This window comes from Scyliorhinus canicula, chromosome 9, assembly GCF_902713615.1.
Source record: "Scyliorhinus canicula chromosome 9, sScyCan1.1, whole genome shotgun sequence".
NCBI classification, from domain to species: Eukaryota; Metazoa; Chordata; class Chondrichthyes; order Carcharhiniformes; family Scyliorhinidae; genus Scyliorhinus; species Scyliorhinus canicula.
Genome location: NC_052154.1, coordinates 172,427,263 through 172,436,988, shown reverse-complemented (window position 1 = coordinate 172,436,988; position 9,726 = coordinate 172,427,263).

Sequence of the window (9,726 nt, the reverse complement as noted above, 5' to 3'; positions counted from 1 at the left end):
TAACAACAAATAATTAACGATAAATACAATGGCAATCCCCTGATCCCACCCACCTTCAAACAGCTTCCAACATTTTGAATACAACACACTTCCCCATGATAAAGCCCACGAGTTGTAGAACCCTTCCCTCTTCCCCCTCAACTCGAACTTTACTTTCTTGAGTGTCAAGAGCTCCAGCAGGTCCCCCGCCACGCCGAGGCACAAGGTGGAGAAGCAGACCTCCACCCCAACAGGACTCACCTTCGGGCGATCAGCGAGGCGAAGGCCAAAACATCTGCCTGTGTACCAGCCTCCAACTCCAGAAGGTCTGACACCCCAAATATGGCTTCCAGGGGACCTGGTTCGAGCTGAGCGTGCACCACTTTCGAGATTACTCTGAAGACCTCCCTGCAATACCCTTCCAGTTTTGGACAGTACCACAGCATATTAACTTGATTTGCGGGGATTAACTTGATTTGTGGGGCCACCCCCCCCCCCCCCCCCCCCCCCCCCCAAGCAGCACTCACAAACAACCTCTACCCCTTCAAAAAGTCGACTCATCCTCGTCTTTGTGAGGTGCGCCCAATACACCACTTTCAACTGGATCAGCCCCAACCTCATGCACCAAGTTGAGGAATTCACCCTTCGGAGCACCTCACACCATGACCCCTCAATCTCTTCCTCCCACTTTGCCCTAATCCCCTCCAGTGATACCTTGCCCACTCCCAGAATCACCCCATAAATCACTGGCACTACCCATTCTCCATTTCCCCGTCGTCAGGACCTATTCCAACAATGTGGGGGCCGGCGCCACCGAAAAGCTCTGTACTTCCTTTCTGGCAAAATCTCGAGCCTGCATGTACCTCCAGTCTCGTAAACTGGACCCTCCAGAAACAACTTCTTTGAACCCTAAATCCCCTCTCTTCCACCTCTGAAAACTCCCATCCCACTTCCCTGGCTCAAACCTATGGTTCCCCCAAATCGGCATCTCCCTTGACCCCGCCCACAACTGCCTCCAGATCTTCAATGTCGCTACTACCACCGGACTCCCCGCTGTTGCCAACGCCCTCAACCCCGACCCCTACACAGACTCTCCTCCATTCCAACCCACTGGGAGACATTCCCCCCCCCCCCCCCCCCAAAACTCTGACCCAGCTCCTCACCTCAGCATTTGCTGCCCAATAATACAGTAAATGCAGGAGACCTAACCCCCTGACTGTCGTCTCTGTAACAGCCCCTTCCTAGCCACCCACACACCCCCCCTCCCCCCCCCTAAATAAACAAGGTAATCATCCGCCCCACTTCCTTAAAAACACCTTTGGTAAAAAGATCGGCAGGCACTGAAAAATGAACAAAAACCGTGGTAACACATTCATCTTAATTGCCTGTACCTGACCCGCCAATGATGAGGGAAGCCCATCCCACCTTGCCAAGTCCGCTTTCACCCTCCCCACCAAACTAGTCATATTAACAGCATCCACCCCCCCCCCCACCCAAATCCTGTGCCACCTGCACCTCCAGCTTTCTAAAGTGGGTCGCTGCCCTACGGAATGGCAGCCCCCCACCCCACCCCCGGTCGGGACACCACAAAATTTCCGCTTTTGTCCAAATTTGGCTTGTACCCCGAAAAGGGCCCAAATACTCAGAGCAGCTCCAGTATACCTCCCATCGACACACTCTGCTCCAACACGTACAATAATCGTCTGCGTAGAAAGATACCCGATGTTCCACCCCCACACCTCTGTACTCCTCCCCGCTCAATTACAAGCGCAAACAACAAGGTGACAAAGGACATCCCTTCCTGATCCCTCGGTGCAAAGCAAAATACTCCAAACTCAGACTATTCGTGCGGACACTCGCCCTCGGCTCCCTGTATAATAATCATACCCACTCTACAAATCACGACCCAATCCCAAACCGCTCTAAAACTGCCATCAAATACCCCCACTCTACCCGGTCAAGCGCCTTTTCGGCGTCCTACGCCACCACCACCTCTGTCTCCCTTCCCCTCCGCCTGCGCCGTAACTACATTCAATACCCTCCGAATATTCAAAAAGAGCTGCCTCTCTTTCACAAACCCCGTCTGATCTTCCCCTATCACCTTCAGGAGGCACTCCTCCAACCTACCCGCCAATATGCAAAAACGTTTCTACCCAAATCCTAACTTACACCGCGTTGTGTAGATTTAAAAATGATCAGAGTTAAATTCCTCCAGAGCGCCTCCATTCTCTGAACAACAGAACACCCCCCTCCAAGTCACCTGCACAAAGATTTTTCCTTCATCCCTGATGCCAGCACTTTCAGCACTTTCCAGCTCTAAATTTTGCAATTCCCTCCTTGCTCCTCTCTGTGGAAAAGTTTAATCTTGATAATTCTTTACAATTAGTTGGTAGTTAATGGCATTAGTCAAATAATCAAAGTGAATTCTGGGACACTAGCTCATCACATAACTTGGTCTTCACATTGCACTCGATTGACGAGAGGAAAAAAATATGACCCTTAAAGCAGTGATGCAAGACGTCAAAGGTCGAACAAATACTGGCTTGCAGCCATCCTCCTCCCCTCAACTCAAATTATCAGCTCCGTTCTCTAAATTCAAAGTTCTGTTGTGTAAAGAAAAACAAATGCTAATACATTCAGCCTTGTGCATTAAATTAGTGCAGTTTAACTTGTGATGTTTAAGGGGAGTTACTTTATTTCAGTTTGTAACCATCTTTGCTTTTGGAAGTTCTGTAATTAGTTATTGTTACTCCATAGGGGTTTTTTTGAAATGATAAACACAAGATATCAAGTGTGAGGGCATGACAGCATATTTCCCCCCATCCTAAGCAAATGGGCAGGGAAGATATCATGAAATATTATTTTATCTTAACAAGAAGGAAAGTAGCAAACAAACTATAAGGAGAGAATCCCACAAGTAGTTGACACGTTAAGATGGCCAGTCGGGGGAACAATAAGAAACGGAATCAATTAATGACCATTACCCTCAAGAAACCTATTAGAATGTAATCGTGCCCACTTGGACAAATCACATTGATCATGCACCCCTTTCAGCCAATTAAGAATTTGCTTTGCCTCATTTACACCAATCAGAATGCAATAACATAATTGATCATGAGTTAATTATGATCAGAAGTTAACTCATAATTGGAATGAGTTAATAAGCTCACGCTTGCGCAGGGGACTTCTTTAGCGTGCCGGCACAGACTCAACATGGCGTCGGTGTTCAGGGAAGTAGGCCCGGGGGAGGAGAGGATTTCCTGAGTTACTTCACCAAACAGTCTCCTGTTGCTTAATGGTTAAAATCTCCAATTCGAATTTGTTCAAATAACAATTCTCCTAAAACTTGCACCTCTGCCTCTCATTTAAGGCAGTCCTGAAAGTCTCTCTTCCACCACATTTTTTGACCAGATGTTGTAACTGAATTGGTTTGATAGCATCCTGTGAAGTGTCTTTCAGGGTGCTTTTACGATGGAAGGTTACTGCATGAAATACAAGTAGATTTTCCCATCAAGTCTCACTTATTGTTTCACAATTACAAACATCTTGATCAAATCACCTGATAAATCTGGTTCTATTAAAAAATGTCATTCTTCCAGTTTTTCTTCATATTTATATTTTTCCGTGCCATAGCAAAATGGCTATGTCTTCTGCTGCTTCAGCGTAGAATTCAAAGCTGCACAAAGTACAACCAGCAGTGGTCTTATTAAGGCTTTATATGGATCTGTCATTACGTGGACAGCATATTTCAATTAACTTTGCCACAAGGTGCTGTATTTAAAGTTTTGTGAACCTCAGCCTCCAAATCACTCTGCTCTTCTAAACATTCTAGCCCTGCCCCCATTCAAATTAGAATTACTTCAATTTTAATTAATATTTAATTAATATTTCCAAATTTGGGCACTGTTCCCCCCACAATCGTGTATTTATTGTATGTCCTATGTTTTATATGTATGGATCGATGTATGGAGAATGATACTTTTCACTCTACCTCAGTACACATGACAAATCCAAATCCAAAATAGTCAATGTATCCCTTGAATCACAAAAAACAACTTGATCATTATTATATTCCTGTTTTTGCTGAGCGTAATCTCACTGCTGCATGTCTTACATTACCAATTACTACACTTCAAAGGAAAGTACTTTGTTGGTTGGAACTCTCCATGAATTGAGAACAAATAAAGGTATTCAGATATACAAAACCCTGCTTCCACCACACCTTGGAGAGAATAAAGAACAAAGAAAAGTACAGCACAGGAACAGGCCCTTCAGCCCTCCAAACCTGCACCGACCATGCTGCCCGCCTAAACTAAAATCTTCTACGCTTCCGGGGTCCGTATCCCTCTATTCCCATCCTATTCATGGATTTGTCAAGATGCCCCTTAAACATCACTACCACCTCCTCCGGCAGAGTTCCAGGCACCCACTACCCTCTGCGTAAAAAACTTGCCTCGTACATCTCTAAACTTTGCCCCTCGCACCTTAAACCTATGTCCCCTAGTATTTGACCCCTCTACTCTGGGAAAAAGTCTGACTATCCACTCTGTCTATGACCCTTATAATTTTGTAGACCTCTATCAGGTCACCCCTCAACCTCCATCGTTCCAGTGAGAACAAACTGAGTTTATTCAACCACTCATAATAGCTAATGCCCTCCATACCAGGCAACAACCTGGCAAATCTCTTCTGCACCCTCTCTAAAGCCTCCACATCCTTCTGGTAGTGTGGCAACCAGAATTGAACACTATACTCCAAGTGTGGCCTAACTAAGCTTCTATACAGCGGCCAAATTTTATACTCAATGCCCCGGCCAATGAAGGCAAGCATGCCGAATGCCTTCTTGACTACCTTCCCCAACTGTGTTGCCCCTTTCAGTGACCTGTGGATCTGTACACCTAGATCTCTCTGACTGTCAATACCCTTATTGGCTTTGACGAGAGTGAAGCGTAAAATCACCAGCGTAATTACTAGTGGTGTTCCACAGGGATCAGTGCTGGGAACTTTGCTATTTGTAGTATATACAAATAGATTAGTAAGTTTGTGAATGACACAAAGGTTGGTGGAATTCTGGATAGTGATGAGGACTGTCATCACACCTTGGAGAGAATAAAGAACAAAGAGAAGTACAGCACAGGAACAGGCCCTTCAGCCCTCCAAACCTGCACCGACCATGCTGCCCACCTATAGATCAGGATATAGATCTTAGATTAGAACTTAACGAAGAGATGGCAGATGTAGTTTAATCTGTAATAATGTGAGGTAATGCATGGTCTAATACAGGTGAGAAATATACAGCAAATGGCAGAACCCTTAAGAGTATTGATAGAGGGCGGCATGTAGCAGTGGTTAACGCTGCAGCGTATGGCGTTGAGGACCCGGTTTCGAATCTTAGCCCTGGATCACTGTCCATGTGGAGTTTGCAAATTCCCCCCGTGTCTGCTTGTGTTTCACCCCAACCCAACCTAGGGTAGGTGAGATTGGCCACGCTAAATTGCCCCTTATTTGGAAAAAAAATAATTGGGTACTCTAAATTTATTTTTATCGACAGGCAGAGGGATCTGGGTGTAGTTCCACGCAAGTTGAAAGGTAGCTAAGCAGGCATACGCCATGCTTGCCTTCACTGGATGTGGCAGAGTATAAAAACTGTCAAGTCATGCTGCAGCTGTATAGAACCTTAGTTCGGACACATTTGGAATATAGTGTTCAATTCTGGTCACCAGAAGGATGTGGGGGCTTTGGAGAGAGTACAGAAGAAGTTGACTAGGGTGTTGCCTGGTATGAAGGGTATTAGCTAGGAGAGGTTGGATAAATTCTTTGTTCTCACTGGCCTTGGCCTGCTTTACAAGCCAGCTATTTAGCCCACTGTGCTAAACCAACCCCACAGGCCCCAATAGGGACTGGTTTAGCAGAGGGCTAAAACGCTGGCTTTGAAAGCAGACCATGGTATGCCAGCAGCACGGGTTCAATTCCCATACCAGCCCAATCCTGGAACCAACTGCGGCAGCAATTTGGCCTGTACAAAATGTCGGACAAGGGTCCCATCTGCAACAACCATAGGTTCAAACCAGCACTGACTGACGCCACCTTCAAAAGGTGGAGGCAGGACGGGGGGACACTGACAGTCAGGGACCTATACACGGACGACAGGATCGCAACACTGGACGAACTGACAGAGAAATTTCAGCTAGCTGGGGGGGGGGGAACGAGCTACGGTACCTGCAGCTCAAAAACTTCCTACGAAAGGAGACAAGGACGTACCCACAACCGCCACTACTGGAAGACCTACTGGACGCAAGTATCCTAGAGAAAGGGAACTGTAGTGACATGTATGGCCGACTGGTAGATAGGGACGACACCATACTGGACGCAACAAGAAGGAAATGGGAGGATAAAATATGTATGCTGGCTAAAGGGGGCGGCCACAATTGTTGTTATGAAGATGCTTACCTGTAAATATTCATGTTAAATTTGTGTGTTTTCTTTTTTTTTCTCTCTAATAATTTATCATATATAAAATATGAAAACTCAATAAAAAACATTTATAAAAAAAAGAAAATTCCCGTACCAGCCTCCCCGCACAGGTGCCGGAATGTGGCGACTAGGGGCTTTTCACAGTAACTTCATTTGAAGCCTACTTGTGACAATAAGCTATTTTCATTTCATTTCAAAAGGATGAAATACTTGATATACTAAATTAGACACATGTTTCAGACACTACATTTGAATTCTGGGTACTAAAGGAATGAGCTCCTGCTAGGAGGGGTGTCTAGCCTACACAGCCGGGCACACGATAGGATGGAATCGGAAATTGTTAAGCTAGAAGCAACCACAAATGATTTTGTAAGACACTTTTACAAAATTACAATGCCTGTTAATTAGCCCAAGTGTTACCAGATATTCGTTTTGTCTTATGTCTCTCACTCAATTAGTCAGCAGACCTGTTTATAATTATCTGTTTTAACCCTTTCAGAACAGTGGTGTTACAGTGGCAAACCTCCATCGACTGACAACAAACCAGGGGCTGGTTTAGCACAGGGCTAAATTGCTGGCTTTGAAAGCAGACTAAGGCAGACCAGCAGCGCAGTTCAATTCCCGTACCAGCCTCCCTGAACAGATGCCGAAATGTGGCAACTAGGGGCTTTTCACAGTAACTTCATTTGAAGCCTACTTGTGACAATAAGCAATTTTCATTTCAACTTTCATGTTCAAAAAGATTTGCTCCAAACTTCTGACTCTGGGAACTCCATAAGTAGCTCTTCCGAATCCATTGGCCTTTACCGCCATTTTCTTCAGTACTCATTTAGAATTACCCTACTTGGTCCAACATCTTCTATCGCACCATTGCGTTCTCACAATCACACTGCTGAATATCAAAACGGGTTCCTCAACGCACATATTTTGATAAGATTTCCCTCCATCTCTATTTCAGCCTACCCTTTTCTTCAACAATATTTACTTGATTATACTATTTTCTTTCAGTGCCTGCTCTTAACCTTTATATTCCTTTTCGCTATATTTTCTACATTCCTGTTCAATTTTTTTTTGCATTAGACAGACAAATGTATATTTGTGGCTCATTCTAATGTAATATTAATACAAGGAGCATGAACATTTGCTACAATTCCTCATGTGGAAGTGTGTCATGTTTGTGGATGGTCACATATTTGACAACTTTTCATTCCAATTTATCTAGCGAGTTGCCTTTATCCTCATTGCAAGTTGCTGTTCCGGAGTATCTTTGTTTTTGACTGTTCACCTCTTCAGTTTGCATTTCAAACCTAGTTATGTTATGGTGCTACTCTGTAGATATTTTTCATACATTTAAACTTACTTTCTTAACTAATTTCCTAGGCACATTATCAAAACTCCTAAAACAAAAATGAATACTGAAACAAAGCAGATGTTTAAAGAGAAAAACTGGGCTGATATTTTGATTGTGCACCCTTTTCAGAACTAGGTTTCAGCATTTTCTTGACTGCCATCACCCGCAGTTTTCAGAGAGAACATAGAAAAATACAGCACAGAACAGGCCCTTCGGGCCATGATGTTGTGCCAAACTTTTCATTTTGCAGTTTATGTTACTTTTACCTCTATCTTTACAGCATAATTCAGGAACAGAAATATAAAATGGGTGATCTTAGTTATCCCAATTTGCCCATGTTCTTCCTATTCTTCAAAAATCTGTAATGTACTCCCAATAGAGTAACAATCCCCTTCTTATTCCTTAATGTTATCCAAATAGATTCAGCCTCTGAATCATTGTGTTAAGGGTACTGTTAAATCCCTTTTTTGTTTAAAACTCTAGCCCTCCTGAATATTTTTGAGTCCTACCCTAGCCTGCTACTAATTACATATTGCCCTCATTTCAATTTGTTCTTCTAACTCACAAATATTAGTCATAATACTTTGGCAAACAGTCACATTTGAATTATGTGACTAAATGCAGAATTGTTTTAATCCTTCCTTTTAATCTGTTCTTTATAATTATCCTATACACCTTGTTTTGCTTTCATCTCCTCTATACTGTATTAATTTATATCTGCCACCACAGCAGTAATTACTTGGGCCAGCATGAAGCCTGTATCGGCCACTCCAGTTCCCAAACTAATCCAATATCCAATGAATTTGAACCCTTCCTTCCAGCTTTGCTTTTAACTCATTTATTTTCCAAGTTAAATTAGTATGCATCATTAAGAGCAATCCTGAGATTATTACACTCAAAATCTTGTTGTAATCTGTCTCCCAATTACTGAAGCTTCCTTTGAGGGCATCCAATATAATCGATTCCCATTTCAACAACTGTTGGCTGCTCCCATTTCCTCTCTAAAATCTCATTCTTAAACCTGGTAAGCAACCCAACAATTTAGGACTCTTGGTTATAACTGCAAACTATGGAAATCCCTGTTACAAATGAGCTCCTGCACTTCACATATCCATTCAGCAATCACCTCTTCCCAAGTTTTAGCTCATGGTTTAGTTTGTCATCCTCCTCAAGAGTTGTATTTGTTATATATTCAGTACGGAAGATCTGTGCCAAATAAATACAATGGAGCCGTACGTTGATTCTCCTCTTCTTTCGCCAATGTGTATTACTACAAACGGAGATGACCTATCTCCTGGAATGTGCATACAAAAAACCCTTCAGCCTCCCAATGTTATGGAGTATGCTCCTGAAACTCAAACTGCTCAAACTCAAGTAGTCAGAGACAGTCAGCGCAGTTATCCCAGGATATTCCTACAATCATAAACTGCAATCAACCCCTAATTCTGAATTGAACCATTTTTCAAATAAGTGATTTAACCCATTAAATGTAACTTTAGGCCCACACCTCCGACTGACTTCTAGTTGCTCAAGTCTAATTTGTCACCATTAAGCTCAAAAATGTACTGTTTAAACTGTACAATAGCCTAATTATTACACTTTAAAAAACTGTTTTATCACACCACTTATGGAAGCAAGTAATTAACCTGCATCGGCTCAAGCCAACAGGACTGCAAAGAATGCCTTGTTTATAATCTCAGGTCTACGTGTATGGAAACCAAACCTGACCAGATCCTTTGAGCAATCAAATGCATTCCATTTTTAAGTAAAGCAGTTCAAAGCAACTTGTAAGCAACCCTTTTTATTCAGCAACCCAACATTTTAATCAAACCATGATACATCTTTTAAAAAGGGGCACCTTACTAAATATTTAGTTTATTTATTTTAAAAACAAAGACAGGATTACAATCACTGTGGATAAA